Genomic DNA, 15,870 nt, shown 5'->3' with positions numbered 1-15,870 from the left:
TCCCTATATTCTTTGCCATGTCGATAAGGATAGGGGCAATGGAGTGGATTCATCTTCATGATGTCGCTTGAGTAAAAAAAGGCTTTCCAAGTTGTCTTGTTATTTTCTAGGATTGGGTATCTCCATTCTGGTCGTCCTAGCCAAGCTTCCCATGGTTTCATGGTAAGGTATCTACTTTTACCTCCTATGGCCTGACAAGATTCTTTAAAGGCTTCTATATCAAGTTGCCCTACCCATTTTTGTGCTATACTTTTAGCAACTTTAATGATTATTTGCATTGTGCATGGTGGTAGTGGCTCCTCGAACCTATTTCCTTTATCCACTTTGAAGTAAAAATTTACTACATTGTTGGATTTTCCTATATCAAATATTTTTTTACTGCCTCTTTAGGATTTACTTACTTTGCATCAACCAAGAGCTTAGATGGGAGGGGAAGATAATAGTGATTCTTCGAAATAAAAGCTTTTCATGTTAGGTAGATCCATGGGTGGGGTCATGGTAGCTAGTGGCTCAAGGACAAGGAAAGACTCTAAGGTACTTGTTTCTGATTATAGAAGGCCTACTACTTTTAACTCTCTCTTCCCATATCCTTTTTGGTTAAGATGATAAATAAAATCTTCTTTGGTGTACTTAGTGGCCAACAAGATTGATTCCTTGAATATACTCTAATCCTTCTAAGATACCAGTCACTAAGCCTAATTGGGATTTGAGTTCTTCGATGTTCTTTGTTTACGGAATGCGAGCCAAAAAGGTAACTTCTCTGATTTCTTCTTTTATTGCTTTGCCATAGCATGCATGTATGCTTCCATTTTCATTTTATAAGGGGTTTTTTCATAAAGCTTTTGAATATGATTTTTTACTGAATTCATAGCTCTGGTTAGTTGGGTGGCTATAGTTTCTTGGAGGCTTGCACATGAAAGCTTCTGTTGTTATTGCATATGTTGATATTCCTATTTTTCTTGTTCTCGTACGTTGTGAGAGTCAAAGCATGATATTGGTAAGCTTGACATTTATTTCCTATAACTGCTACCACAATTTTATCATTTCTATGTTTTTCTCTTGAAGACTGGAATTACTCTATTGGAGTTGATTTTGGAGGTCTTGTGACTATTCCTTGTACTAGATGATGAACTTCCTATAAGTTTCTAGTGTCTCATTTAACTGCTCCTAAAGTTCTTGCCTGCTAGCAAGAGCTTCTAGTTTCTCCTTCTTGAGCTCTTCACATAGTTTGTGCAAGGCTTCCAGTCCTCCTTTTGTGCTTACTTCTGCAATCTGACCCTAAGCTTTAGTGAGCTCATCTCTATGAGCTTGCTCCTATTGAGTCTTTTTAGGAGTTTCTTCCATGTCTTTGCCTTGGCCAAGTCCAAGACCTCAGTGTGTAGTCCTTCTATGGTTGTTATGAGGTTCTGTAGTGCAGTTGCTTTGACAATTTGTGAGCCTTTACCAATCTTTTCTTTGCCCTTTTATGTTTGAGCTTATTTTTGTTCTTTTTTTAAATTAGGAGCTCTTCGATGAATTGCACTATTCTCTCCTCCATCTTCTTCATATCCTTCCTAGACCATTTGCGGACTAACCTCATCACAAATCCTTGCCCACTCATCTCCTTCACATCAGATGTTTTAGAGCATGAGATGGATTCTACTTCTTCTCTTTCCTTCATTTTCTTGCTTTCTTCAGTGTAACTTTTAAATTCCCCCTAGTACTTCCTTGGTGTGACGATGGTTGATCAACATATCGTGGGGGTAGGACATCCTTGAGAGGGACTGGTAAACCATCAATTAGAATTTTTGTAAGGATCCCTTCGTAGTTGATGAGGCCATGCTTTCCCTTTGACCAACTGAGCTTTTCATTGGGGTCCTTCTAGTGTGGGCTTTGGCTAAAGATTCCATAATGCACTCTAGACATAGGGCATTTAAGTATTGATTGATTGGCTTATCTGAGAGAATGTCCTACATCAACCATTTTGGGTACTTGGATGGGTAGACTATGGTTTTATAGTAAGTGAACATATGATGGAGCACCTATGCCGTGACTCTTAGTGTGGGCTTTGGCTAAAGATTCCATAATGCACTCAAGACATAGCGCATTTAGGTATTGATTGACTAGCTTATCTAAGAGAATATCCTCCATCAACCGTTTTGGGTACTTGGATGGGTAGACTATGATTTTATAGTAAGTGAACATATGATGGAGAACCTATGCCGTGAGTCTTAGTTCCCTCCTTTGGGATATTTTTCAAATTAACCCCATTTGTAGCTATTGCTAATTCTCCCAATTGTTGAGTCACTTGAGTCACATAGAATGCTATGGCATATTTCCCTGATCCTACCTTGATGCCTAGGGTTTTCTCAATCAAATTTGAAGTAAAATCAAAGGCTGCTTTTTTGTCTTCATAGTGTTGGCTAGTCTGCACTGAGTACATGAACCAGCTAGTTTGAGTATCAAGGTTGTAGTTTCTGATGAGACTATCACATATTAGGAAATGAATGGATGTCTCCATAACTTTGACATACTCAACTAGGCAACACTGGATAACCAAATCTTACATAGCCAAATGACTTGTTACGGTTAGTACTCTAAACTTGAGATGCCCTACTCCCCATTTTTGTATATCCATATCATAGTCCTGAGCAGAGAACACAACTTTATCTTCATTGAGGGAATCCTTAGTGCATATGGGGATTAGGATATGTTTGAGATCATGGATGCATTGGACTGCCATCTGCAAAATATAAAGTTTAAGATTAAATTTTATCACAAAAGAGATTATAAAAAACTTTTACTCACCAGCTTCTTACTTGGTGAACCTTTTATCATAACAAGAAAATTTTCTATAGGTGGGTCATAACTTTTATTGGTTGATTGAGGGTAGTACTTCTCAACCTTGATTAGGATCAATCATCAAGCTTCTCAACTTGGGGACTTGATTTTTGTGTGTGCGGTTATTGTTGGGTTTTCGGGTCATGAAAGTGACAATTTTATTTGTATATACAAGAAGAGCCATTTATTGAAGGATAGAAGTATAAGGAACCCACCAGCTATAGAAATCAAGATTTTACTCTAAGTTGACAAGAGCATCCAAGCTATCAAGGTAAGGAACTCATAAAGATATGATGTAAGGTCATCTGAGAGTGAATGTCCATTGAAGCAATAGGCAATGTGGAGTCCTTCAGATAGCAGGCTGTTGAGGAGTGGATGGTGAAGTAACTCCTTGGGTGGAGATAGTACACAAGACTCAATGATGGCACAAAAAGATGTGGTCTCGCAACATGTAGGATCATACTTTAGGAAGCTTACAATCTTTCTATGTTCAATAGTAGTGACGATCATTCTTCCAAGTGTTGTAGCCTCATGGCAAAAGAAATACCATTTATTCAAGAAACAAGTGGTAGATCGACATAATTGTTCTATTTTGTTGGCAGTGGGTCCTTAAGAATTATATTTGCCACACATAAGATGGAAGTTTCGACACTTTTCAAGTTGTTTTTGTGGGATCTCTTGCATTAATTGATCCAAGATTGTTAGGGTTTCACAAAAGAGATGTTAATCTTCTTCCCATGTAGGATGCCACCAAGATGCTAGCAAGAGCATATCAAGGTCAGCTAATCCAAGGTCCATGAGAGCAAAAATTTTGGTGAAAGTGGCAAAGGTGGAATCAAGTCGCACAAAGCAATCTGCAATTGCCTTGTTGGAGATTATTGACAAATCTTCAACCATTTTGTAGAGTGAACAACATTGGTGTCATCTCCTGAGGGTGGCTAGTGGTGGGAGTCGATATTTGCTAATTCGATATGGAGTAGATATATGAAGATGGGAAAGAACATACTCTTCAGAAGGTACTGTGTTCTTTTCTAAGTGCGTAGGTAGGGTGGGTACTAATGAGTCAAATGAATGATAGTTTTGGTCCTCCTGAGGAAAAGGAGAGGTTAGGGGGGGTCGATTCAAGGAAAGGTGTGAGATGCACACACTTATGGGGACTAGGGGAGGTAGTGAGAGGAAGCAGTATGGGTCCATGCATGGATATTTTAGGCAACCACAAGCTTTGACAACCCTCATAGTAGCCTTGCACTTCTAAGAGGATTTCAAGAACCCAACATGATGTGCTGCATGAGTGGGAGGGAGCATGGCTTATGGTGGTAGTGTGAGGGCTGGCTCTAGTATTTTTATGTTGTATGAGATGTGGAGGCTTTGGAGGATATTTTAGGTTGTTGCCTCGAGCTCTTAGTGTTGCTTCCAATTATTCACATTTCTCCAAGACCATTGCTCAAGAGAGTGAAAAATAAGAAGAAGAGAACAAGGGCCGTGGTAGAAATCACAACTCCTCCAATATCACCACCTCCCTTAATACACCACAATTGAAAGGAAGGGAGAACAAGAAGTGATTGAAGACACTGATGTTGATGATGATGGCTACGACTATCTCAACCTCCATGATCTCTCTCTTTCGCTCACAAACCCTCGAGTGCAACAATTGCATGTCTGATATTTAGTATGCATGTGGCATTGGTTCCATTGTGCCAAGTGGGTAGGCAAGGAATTAATATGCTTTGTGTTTCTGGTCAACAAATTATTAGTAGCTGGGATAATGTGGATGCAATGATTTTTGTATTCATTGGAGTAGTGTGTGAGACTATTATTTTGGGCATTGTTATTATGGAAAATAGAAAATAATGAAACTCTCTAAAATGCATAGAGAACATTTGAAATAGCAATAAGTTAACCATTTCTCTTGGGCATGACACAAAACCTAGAAATATTTTTTAAAGGTAAATCTTAAAGTGTTGAAAAGCTAAGATCTAGCTTTAGCATTTACAAGAATGAAAATTCCATTAATATTGAGGCTCTTATATATAAGGGCTTTTAGTGGGCTAGTATCTTGATACCCTATTCCTTATGTCTAGCTTTTGGGCTTTACACTACTCGTAGGTCTTTGTTACATGTTCACAAATCAAATACATATCTCTTTCTAGACTCCCCAATCTTAAATAACTCACACGATTAATTTACAAGTTTTTTTGTAATGCATGCCAAGCACACTTTTTTTTAATTATACCAAATTTTCACTAGCAGGTGCCGAGCCGTGCATAGCAACTAGGAGGATTCAATCTTTTGACTGGCAAAAACTCACACACCCACTTCTACCAAATGGGCTACGGCTCATCGTCATTAATTTTCAAGTTGCATGGTAGTGAGCCCGATGCTAATATCTTTCAATTAATCTCATTGCATGTCATAAGACCTTAAAAATTAATTACATCATTTCTAATTTAGGAGACACCATGGCCTATGTTGATTCAATAATTATTCTAGTGGCCTTTTGAGCTTCTAACTCCTCTACTTTTTACCTTTTTCTACCTTTGGTGCCCGACTTTTTTTTAAAACAGCCTTAATTTTTTATTGCTTGTTGGTTTTCTTTGATAACTAGCTCCTATTGACTTCTTTTGCCCATCGTTGACCAACTTTGACTCTAGCTTTGACTTGTTGTTATTGCCCTCCAAAATTAGGGCAAAAAATTAATTCTCTTTTGGTCCTTCTCGGGATAAGACTCTCTATACATCAATCATCATCCATCCATATGTGCTTATGATGCCTAGCCATGCTCTCTCTAAGCATGCTTTATCTTAATTAAGAGCACATGCCTCACCTTTATTCATAACACAATTTTGCCATCTTTAACCATGAGAACCTCTATGATCCTTGTCATTATTGAGATTTCCTTCTCAATTCTCTTTACTACTTCATAGGGTATGTCTATCCCATGCCTTAGCTATCTTCCATCCCTATGTGCTTCATTGGTCTCTATTTGTCAAGTAATGCCATTTCCATGCCTTCTCTATCTTGCTTCATGCATCTCTACACCACAAATTGACCTTGTTTAATTGGCTCACATTGGAACTAGCCACACATTGGGGAGTACTTTTGGCACATGGCTGCTATTTTTTTGCATTGATTGCCTTTGCATTTGCATAGTTGTTGTAAAACCATGTGATTTGTTTCTTCTCACTATTTTCATATAATCAATTGGCCTAAAACAAAGATGCATGTGCCCCATTAACATATCCAATTATGGTGTGTCCAAACTTCTTCCAATCAACCACTCCAATGGAAATCACTACATCACAATCAAATTTGACTCTTCAAGCCCTACCTTGTGCCTTTTCTCCTTTGCATCGGTGTTATGCTCGAGCTTGTAGGATGGGCTTGTAATCTCATTACTAGAGTCGACTTTTTCATTTGATGGTCCATGGTCACCACTCAATGGGAATCTAGTAGTGTATACAGAAGTACTATCATATTTTCCCTAAAACTTGCACTAGAGAAGGATAAAAGATATTCAACATTTCAATGAGCTTCATTAAACTAAGGCATGTACCAATAAGCTTGCCAAGGATATATATTTTTTGTTTTCCTAATTGAAATACATTGTTTATTGTGATGCATCATGCAATGTAAACATTACTTAAAATCATTCACTAACAAGACAAATCCTATGCTTGCTTTCTAATAGGTTTGGGTAGGGTGTGTGCATATAGGCCCATCACTCTTCACCATCTATGATACGTAGTTAGTTTATGCATTGCAATAAATATTACAACATTATCTAAACCTCCCATTAGTTAAGGCCCATGGCCATTGTAGGGATATCATAAACTCTCGTATTTCTACTATATTGCCAATTTTGAAATTTCCTTTATTGAGTGAAGGTCTCTTCCTTGGCTAAAGTGTATTGCCATTTGTCTCATATTTCTTTCCAATCCAGTTGTGCCATTGTTAGCACAATCTTTGTTATATGATTTAGAATGCAGGCCCATATGAAATAGGCATGACCTTTCTTGGCCTACCATTTATTCTTCATTGTTGAATACGTTCCTAATAGGATTCCAATTGGTTTGCTCCCAGTCCACCGATAACCCACAAACGTCTACCTTTCATGTCCATGATATTGCATCACTTTATTAATGGAATAGGCTTGGGAGGCGGTCTCCTTTCTTTATCTCACATGTGGCACCAATTAAAAGCTCTTGTTGCAACCTGCAAGACCACACACACTTGAGATATTTTAGATAACTTGTTAGGTGGGAATCCATGTTTCACATATCCTTATCACAATTGTACATTGTATCATACATGTGGAAGGGCATTGGTACTAAATTGTGTGGGTGTTGTGGAACTACACCTACTTATTTAAAGGCCCCATTGCATGTTCATGGCATCCTATTCCTTAAATCCAAACACTTATTACTAGTATACACATTGGATATGTACACATTGAATATGAAAAATTAATCTTCCAAGCCTCCCTATCTTGGAACATGCCTTCATAATAACTCATATGTATTATCACACATTCATTAAGCAAGTCATTAAGATCCATCTTTTGCACTCCTATAACTTGCATGGCAATCAACATGGCACGTGGAAACCTTGAAAAAAAGTGCAAATTTATAAAATTGGATCAAATATTTTCTATGTTATACGTAAGTATGAAGGTTTCTTAACTTTCCCTCTACATGTGGACCCAACTCTTCAAGCATGTTGTTAAAGTACTCCTAGATAAGCTCTCAATGTATCTTCTTTCTCGGATGAGCAATGTCACATATTTATAAGTTACAATAGTTGGATTTTTTGTGAGTTCATAATTTTATTTTCTATGGTAGATGTAATTACAATGGCTCCGTGCCATTCCCTTTATGAGTGGATACCAAGTGTTCAAACATGTTTAAATACTCCTAACCAAGTTCTCCATCCATCTTTTGTATTAGATGAGTGATGTCACCTATCACAAGTCACACTCATTTGAAATTTTTATATGAATTCACATTCCTCTCCACCAAAATTCATTTTACATTATTTCTTTTGTCCACTCAATTAGACTTTTGAACATGCCTTCCACATATGATGCACATGCTTACCAAGATGAAACATCAACCTTGATAAGGTCATGTCATCTTGCATAACATATTATACTAAGCACGAACAAATTTTACAACAAATCACCTGCTTCATAGTCACACATAACCATACCACCATCATTGTTTCAAGAAAAGCTTGTTGAATTGGATTTCTCAAGTATACCCTTTAATTATGTATTGTCATGACTCCCATTTGTTAAGAGCCTAGAGCATGACCCCTCTACCAATGGCTTCCAAGACGATAATTGATTCCATGTACACCATTGAAGGAAAATTTTCATATTCTCAAATTGGTCTACGTGTATATTTTATTGTTCCACGTGTTTGGTATATTCTTAACTTGGTCCATGTGCAGATTCCATTATTCCACATGTTTGGTATTAGGTGCACATGCAGATTCCTTTATATCATACGTACTAGTGCCCATCTTGTACACGGAATATATATTTGCTTCCATGCTATAGAGATTGGTGCCCTCCATATCAATAGTATCCATAACAGGGAACTTGACCTTTATTTTCAAGAAACCATGTTTGATGATGGCCACTTTGTTCCTCATGGGGAAAGCTAATGCAATGTTTGACTTAGAGAAGGTGGTAGAGGCCTTTATTATTGGAGAGAGAGAGAGAGAGAGAGAGAGAGAGAGAGAGAGAGAGAGAGAGAGAGAGAGAGAGAGAGAGAGAGAGAGAGAGAGAGAGAGAGAGAGAGAGAGAGAGAGAGAGAGAGAGAGAGAGAGAGAGAGAGAGAGAGAGAGAGAGAGAGAGAGAGAGAGAGAGAGAGAGAGAGAGAGAGAGAGAGAGAGAGAGAGAGAGAGAGAGAGAGAGAGAGAGAGAGAGAGAGAGAGAGAGAGAGAGAGATGGTTGAAGAGTTCAAACACAAATGTATTACATGAGCTCCAAAAGGTGCTACAAGGTCCATGATAAGATTATATTGCAACACATTTATATTGGGGTGACTTGAAATTTGAGATTTCTTCAACATTCCTTTTTTGTTATTAGGTTGTTATAAAGGACAACTTTTATACGGTCCACAACTTGCATAGATTCCATTGCTATCTCCTTATATTATTACAATGCCCTTACCATAATAGTTGTAATAACTAGGAAAGTACATGAAACCCACAAAATTTCTTGTAACATTAGAGGTGAAGAGAGGTTTAGGGTTATAACGAGGTAGAGGAAGGTTTATGATATGAGGAGGTATATGGGAGCTTTAGACATAGGTCTTTGAGGTGTAGGTAGAGAGGGTGTTGAAGGTGTTGGTAGAGGGATTTTGTACCAAGGTTGAGAATGATAAAGAGAAGCTGCAAGGGGGGTAAGGTGAGGGTATAAGGAGGTTTAAATTTCTTGACAAAGGTTGAAGGGTCGGAGGAAGGAGATCTAGACTATTGTTATTAGACATGCTCAAGACTCTACCCTCATAAGGTGCCATCAATGATTCATAGTGCTCACAGTTATAAGATCCTGGTTTACAAGGAGAAGTTATGTGTGAGCCCAAACATTGATTAGGTCTTGACTTGTATGCTAGATAAGGTCTATATGATTGGATGGAAAAAAGGAGACCTTTGTGGGTCTAGCCTTTGGGTTATAGAGAAGTTAAGTTAGTAGCAATTTGAGACACAGTACCTTGAGTTGCAAGGTTATCAGGGACTCCTCATAAATAGAATATTCCATGGCTAACTAAGGAAGGTTCATAATATGGTAGGTTAGATAGGGTAACCTAATGGCTTCTCGGGCTATAAAAGGGATACCCCTCCAAAGCCATCATCAATCTATAGGTATGTGCATGTACATATGTCTATGCATACTTCTGTCTATCCTTCTCTCCCTATGCACATGGACATATGTTTTTCTCTCCCTATGTGCATGTAGATTTGTCTTTCTCTCCCTATATATATATATATATATATATATATATATATATATATATATATATATATATATATATATATATATCTCAACCTCTCCTCTATCTTGTCTCCATACGAACCCCACCCACACAACCCTCTCTATCCCCCCTCTCAATTTTTTCTTTATATCCCTTTCAAGCCTAGCTAATACAATACACATCGGTAATACATTTTTCAAGAAAGTCTTAACTAATCTATCATTGATTTAAGTTTGGATACATGTGTTTGTCTCTAAAACTATTTACATTTTGTTGGGGGGTCTCAAACAAACACAATGCAACATGGACATGTTGCGTTAATTCTAATTTGCAAAAGTGGTTACCAAATCAAAATTCATAACATTGTTAGAGGTTCATTTGGCTTCTCATATGGACCCACACTAGTCAAACTAGTAGGCCACTTTTTAGTTGTTGAGATGTGGTGGCCAACTTACCCAAGTTTTGCCTGTCTATACTAGCATTAGGCTTCAACATGATATACTTGTACTTTTGAATATAGATGGGGAGGCTACCATTTTTGCTCCTCACTATGGTGATGGGTAACTTCATCTTGTTATGCCATGTATGAGTGAAATTTTACTCCTAAGTATCTTGTGCTTTTGTATTAAATGCTTACATGTCAAGATAGCTACCCTATGGATGGGAGATATATAAGGTACCAAAAGTCACTTTTGTGAACCCTTATATCTTTCAAATCTTGAGGTCACTTCCCTTGTGTCCTTTGGGTATTGGTTTCAATAGTTCTAAATAGAATGATATCCTTAGTCTATTTGGAAACCCCTTTGCTACAAGAATATTCATCTCTCATGAGAATGTTAGAATAGGTTTCATTCTTGAAACAAGCATCTCTATGTTAGGATCAATAAACACATGTCATCTACAAAAGAGTGCAGCTTTACAAATCACACATGTAATGACACTCTTGTCTCAAATGATTCCATGAGAGTGTAGTTTATAAGATTTTAATGTAAACATGGTATTTTCATAATTTCAATGAAAGAAGTGGGCACTTATTATTATGTTGGACTCTAGTGCCCATATGAATGAAGGTAGTTCAATTCTCAATGTGTACAGTGACCCTGTCAAAATTTATATAGCCAAGGTAAAGGTGATTGTCAAGCTAAGTTCATTTGATGAAATATGTTGATCTCTAGTTATTACAAGAGGGAAGTAGCATCATGTGTTTCATAGGATGGATAAAATGTGGTGTATGGCCGAATCAAAGGGTGCACGAGATGTGCTGGTTGTGGAGAAGCCATGTGTACATCGTCACTAGACATGCCTCAAATAACATAGTGTAGCTAGAAGAAATATGACCATAGGTTAAAGCACAATCACCAATAATCTTATCACCATTTGATTGAAGAGGGCTACAACTTCCAAATCCCCTAAAAAAGAACATGCGATGGTGTTGTGGTATGTGAGGGCAAACAAAATGTATGCGCTATGGAAAGCCAACATGCTCTTATTGTCATCCATGACTCTAAAAGTAGGATGGTGGTTGGAACATAAGAAACCATAGGTAAAAGCATACCCATTAATATTAAGAAAACAAGCCCATGTAGTAGGAGAGTGGCAAGTGAGAGCATGGTGGAGGAGGAGAAGGACACAAGAGTAATTTTTGGCATGGAAATTAGATTGAAGTTGCTGATAACTTTGTAGAAGGAACACTCTATTGAGGAGAAGCATTGCCAACCATTTAGTTCTGTTGATATATGCATAAGAGGAACACCACTTTTCAAGAAGAGCGCATTGTGAAATTTAATGTACATGTTGGACTAACCCATTTGTAACAAAATTGGACACCCCAAATCGTTCTTTTTTCTTGGTGCAGAGGCACTCCTTTGGCACCCCCTCTCTCCCAAGCCTCCCCCCCCCCCCCCCCCCCCAAGCATTTGCATTGGCATGCATAGATGCTCCAAAGGGAAACTACAAGCCCCCTTGTGTGCAAATCAATGATCTTCAATGAAGGGTTGGGTGCCCCACCTCCATAAAATTTTTTTTAAAGGGGGATTCACTAACACTTGGGCACCAATACTTTTTTTTCTGGCAAGGCCACCTCCCAAGTGTTAATTTGGAGGGCACTGGCAAGGCGTGAGACCTACACATCATGTCACTAATCCTCAAAGTAGGGGCCACCCAATCGTCAGTGAGCACTCAAACCTAATAATGTTAAAAAAAGGAAGGGGTTGGGGACACCCCTCTCCTTCATAAATTGTTTTTAAAATAAGGGAGCACCTAACTTGAGGGTGCCCTCAAATTGTCGTTTTTTCTTGGTTTTGGGGGGGGGGGGGGACTCACTCCTTTGGCACCTCCCCCCCAAATGTTCATTTAGAGGGTGGGGGGCTTGACACCCCAACATTTGCATGTGTAAACACTCGAGGAGGAGCCTTCCCCCCTCCCTCGATGCCATAATGATCTTTAATGAAGAGGGGTTCCCAACCCCCCAAGTGTTAATATGGACGGTTAGGGTGGGAAGGGCCCCGGGTGATGAGCCTGCTTCAAGCATCCAACTTAATGATCTTCAAAGAGGGGGTGCCCAACACTTGGGTGCCCCAACCCCCATATCTTTTTTTAAAAGAAGGGGGTAGTGTGCCATGTTCTTTTAAAGACACACCCCAATACTTTTGGTTGCTTGGTGGGGGGTGACTCATGTCCACCTTTTAAAAGAGAATGTTTTCCTTCCCCCACCCCCTTTCCCCTTTCCCCTTTTCATTGTAGTGTTAAAAAAGAAGGGGCAGGGTGGTGCCCATTCCTTAGGCACTCCCCTACCCCTAGATGGCTTGCAAATATCAGTTTTCCAATAGTGGAGACACCACAAAAGTGCCCCCAAATTAGTTAAATGAGAGTCCTCCCCCCCCCTTCAAAAGCACTAGAAAATGCTCGAAATGAGGGGATTGGGATGCCTCTTGGTCATTAAGGTCAAGGTGGGGTCCTCAAAATAACAGGGGGGTCTCTTGGGCCCTTTCCCGTAATAGCCGTATGGATAAGAAAGGGAGACAGTTTGACTGCCCCCTTGGCAATGGTCTTCATAAAATGAAAGGGGTAAGAAAAGAAAAGGGGTAGAGGATACAACTTTTAAAAATTTTCCCTTCCTTGCCCAAACCTCATTTGCATTTCAAGGTAGAGGAGCATTAAACCCAAAAATTTATTTCTAAGGGCAAATAAAATAGTAAGTTAAGGATTCATCTCATGCTTATGAAGCATGATAGTGTCAAAGATCCATTGTAGCTCTTTACCTCCCTTCTCCTTAGCCTGTGTTCATTATGGCGAATTACAGTCTTGGGACATATATATGCTAGGGTTTTCCTTGTTAGTACTCTTTACTTATTTTAACTTTTTTAAACTTGGATATCACACCTACATTTTTCTTTGTCAGTTTGAATATCTCATTGATTTAATAGCCTACATGTGTGTCTTAAATATATATTTGTGTACTCTTAACTTAGTGCATGTGTGTATATCTTTATTGTTGCCTTTTTTGAGTACATGGAAAAATATATTTACTTTAATTATAATAAAATTTATTTGATGTGACCTTTTTGTGTATTCAAACATTGGTGATGAACTAATAGATTTGGGGTTCGAGAGCACTCCTAAAATATAAAGTAATTGTGCATTGAAGAAATATTTATGTACCTTGTATCCTACTTTCTTCATATGTTTGGACACAATACATTCATTATTTTCTCGATCAGGCATAACAATTGTTTCATTGGTCAGGATAATATTTTGGTTGGTCTCTTGGTTATTTGTTGGTTTTTAGCCATAAGTTGTTGCCTTGTATAACCTTTGTCTTCGGTGTTTCAATTGTTTTATTTTCCTTCGTACCACGTGGTAAACAAGGCTTTAAGAGGAGGGGTCATGCTCTTTGTCCTTGTCTAGATGAATAAATAACATTTTCTCAAGATGAATATTGAAAAAAAGTCACATTGATATTCATGCTAAATTTTTAAATTTTATATTTAGACATCCCCATCATGAAGTTACACTCTAGTCTCTGTAAACCACGTCAAAGCTTTGATCAAGAGGCATCCTCACAATCCATTTCCAAATCTCGAGTGAGGAAATGTGGTTTTGGTACTAATCAAAGGTGCATATTTATCAATGATGAGGCTATTGAGGACACTACAAAGAAAGCTCGCACAAACATTTTGAGTTTGGCATCTTTTGAAAGGATTTTTGCCTTTAAGGCTACCTAGACCCAAGACATCGACTCACTTGATTTGCAACTTGCCTGAGGAGAGAGAGGAGGATGTTGAAGAAGACTTCAAGAAGATAAAGAAGCCTATTGTTGATGAGGAGAATCATGTGTGCTACCTTGGAGAGCAGGCTCGCGTTGGGATTGTGTCAAACATTCTCGATTTATTTTTCATAATTCAAAAAACAAAACCTCCACCCATTTTGTTATTTTGCATTGTTTCATATCAAGCCATAAGGCTGGATTCTTTCTCCACATCATAGTTGATTCCTTTTTTTGATACTATCTTCTATATAGAGACAATGGGCAATATCCTTGTTTCTCTTAAAATGCTCTTTGGTGAGATCATGGCCACTACATCTCAACATATGGAGGAGTGGGGTCCAACATGGAGGGAGGCTAATATATAATTTGAGAATGAGTTAATCAATCTCAAAGAAAGAAATATCTTAGTTTGGGATAACAATCACAGATTGAAAACAAAAAGATGGTATGTTCAAATTATTGGAATATCACAATTGTAGCATAAAGGAGTGTGCACAAGAAGGAGAAGAGAGCTCACAAAGTACAAGATGAACATGTTGCTTATTTAGTTGCTCAAGAAGTACAACTGGTACACTCTTTCTTCTACATTGAGAGTGACCTTTGGCCATGTATATATAGCCTTACTGGAGCTAGGGTTAGGTTTCCCTTGTCCTCTAGTCCATTCACACCTCACCTTCCCTCATGCACCCTTCCTTACATAGGGTTCCCATGCTATACTTCTAACACATCCCCCAATGCCATGTGGCATTGGATTACATAGCATTTAAATGGTTTCCCCCCTCAACAAATGAGTGGGATGCCTTTATAAAGTAGGCTACAAGGATGTTCATGGAAAGATGATACAAAGGATACTAAAAAAGGTGGTCATCACGTGCTTTGGAGACATAATTGGCCTCCAATTCTTTTGGTGCTTTAGTGGAGTTAGGATATTTGCTAGTGATATGTCTTGCTTTCTTACATTTGTTGCACTTTATCTTATTGGGATATTTTTTCAAGCAATTGCTTACAATATTTCCCTTTTTATTGCAAAAGCAAAATTTAGTAGAAACAATATGGACTAAGAGTTGATCACGGGTTATTGAGGTACATGCTGAGCTACTGCTGCCTTCCTTTTGATTTATTTTCTCCTCATGTAGACAAGATTGAATGACACCTTCAAGTGTAGGACTTTGTACATTTGTTAAAGTAGTTACAAGAGTTGGAAAGACTTTCCTTATAGCTTTTAAAAGTATTGCAATGGCATCTTCTTTAGCGAGTGAAGCTAATTGAGCCATCAATCCCTTCATGTGGGAAATGAATTGTTCCAAGTCTTCTCTCTACTTGTATTCCAAGCTGAAAAACTCTATTTTGAGGAAGATTTTGCAATTCTTTCCTCTTGCACCATACAATTTCTCAAGCTCATCCCACTTCTCCTTTGTAGTTGCAAGTTGATCAATGTGGTGGATTAAGGATTCATCTAGGTGCAACATTATTATGGCTTGGGCTCTTTCATCATCTTCTACATCTATAGGATTAGATGGGTCAATGGCCTTGGTCCCTTTGATGAAAGGCTAGTAACCTATCATTAAATTGATTGCTTATTACGAATTCTCTATTTAGTAAATTTATATCAATAAATTAATTACTCACATTTCTTTAAGTGTTGATGATGATCTAGCATGGCCATGAGACCATTTAGAGACCAATATTCCTAGTGCATCACTTAATGGGGTGATTAGAGCACTGTGATGGGGATATCTGGTACATGCAGTACAAGTTATGAAGGGGGAAGGAAGTGTCTACTAAGTGTAAGAGTGTACACAA

This window comes from Lygodium microphyllum, chromosome 26 (genome assembly GCF_053477565.2).
Source record: "Lygodium microphyllum isolate KBCC chromosome 26, Lygodium_microphyllum_v1.1.10, whole genome shotgun sequence".
NCBI classification, from domain to species: Eukaryota; Viridiplantae; Streptophyta; class Polypodiopsida; order Schizaeales; family Lygodiaceae; genus Lygodium; species Lygodium microphyllum.
The sequence above is the reverse complement of the archived record's forward strand: the minus strand, read 5'-3'. Positions refer to the sequence as shown.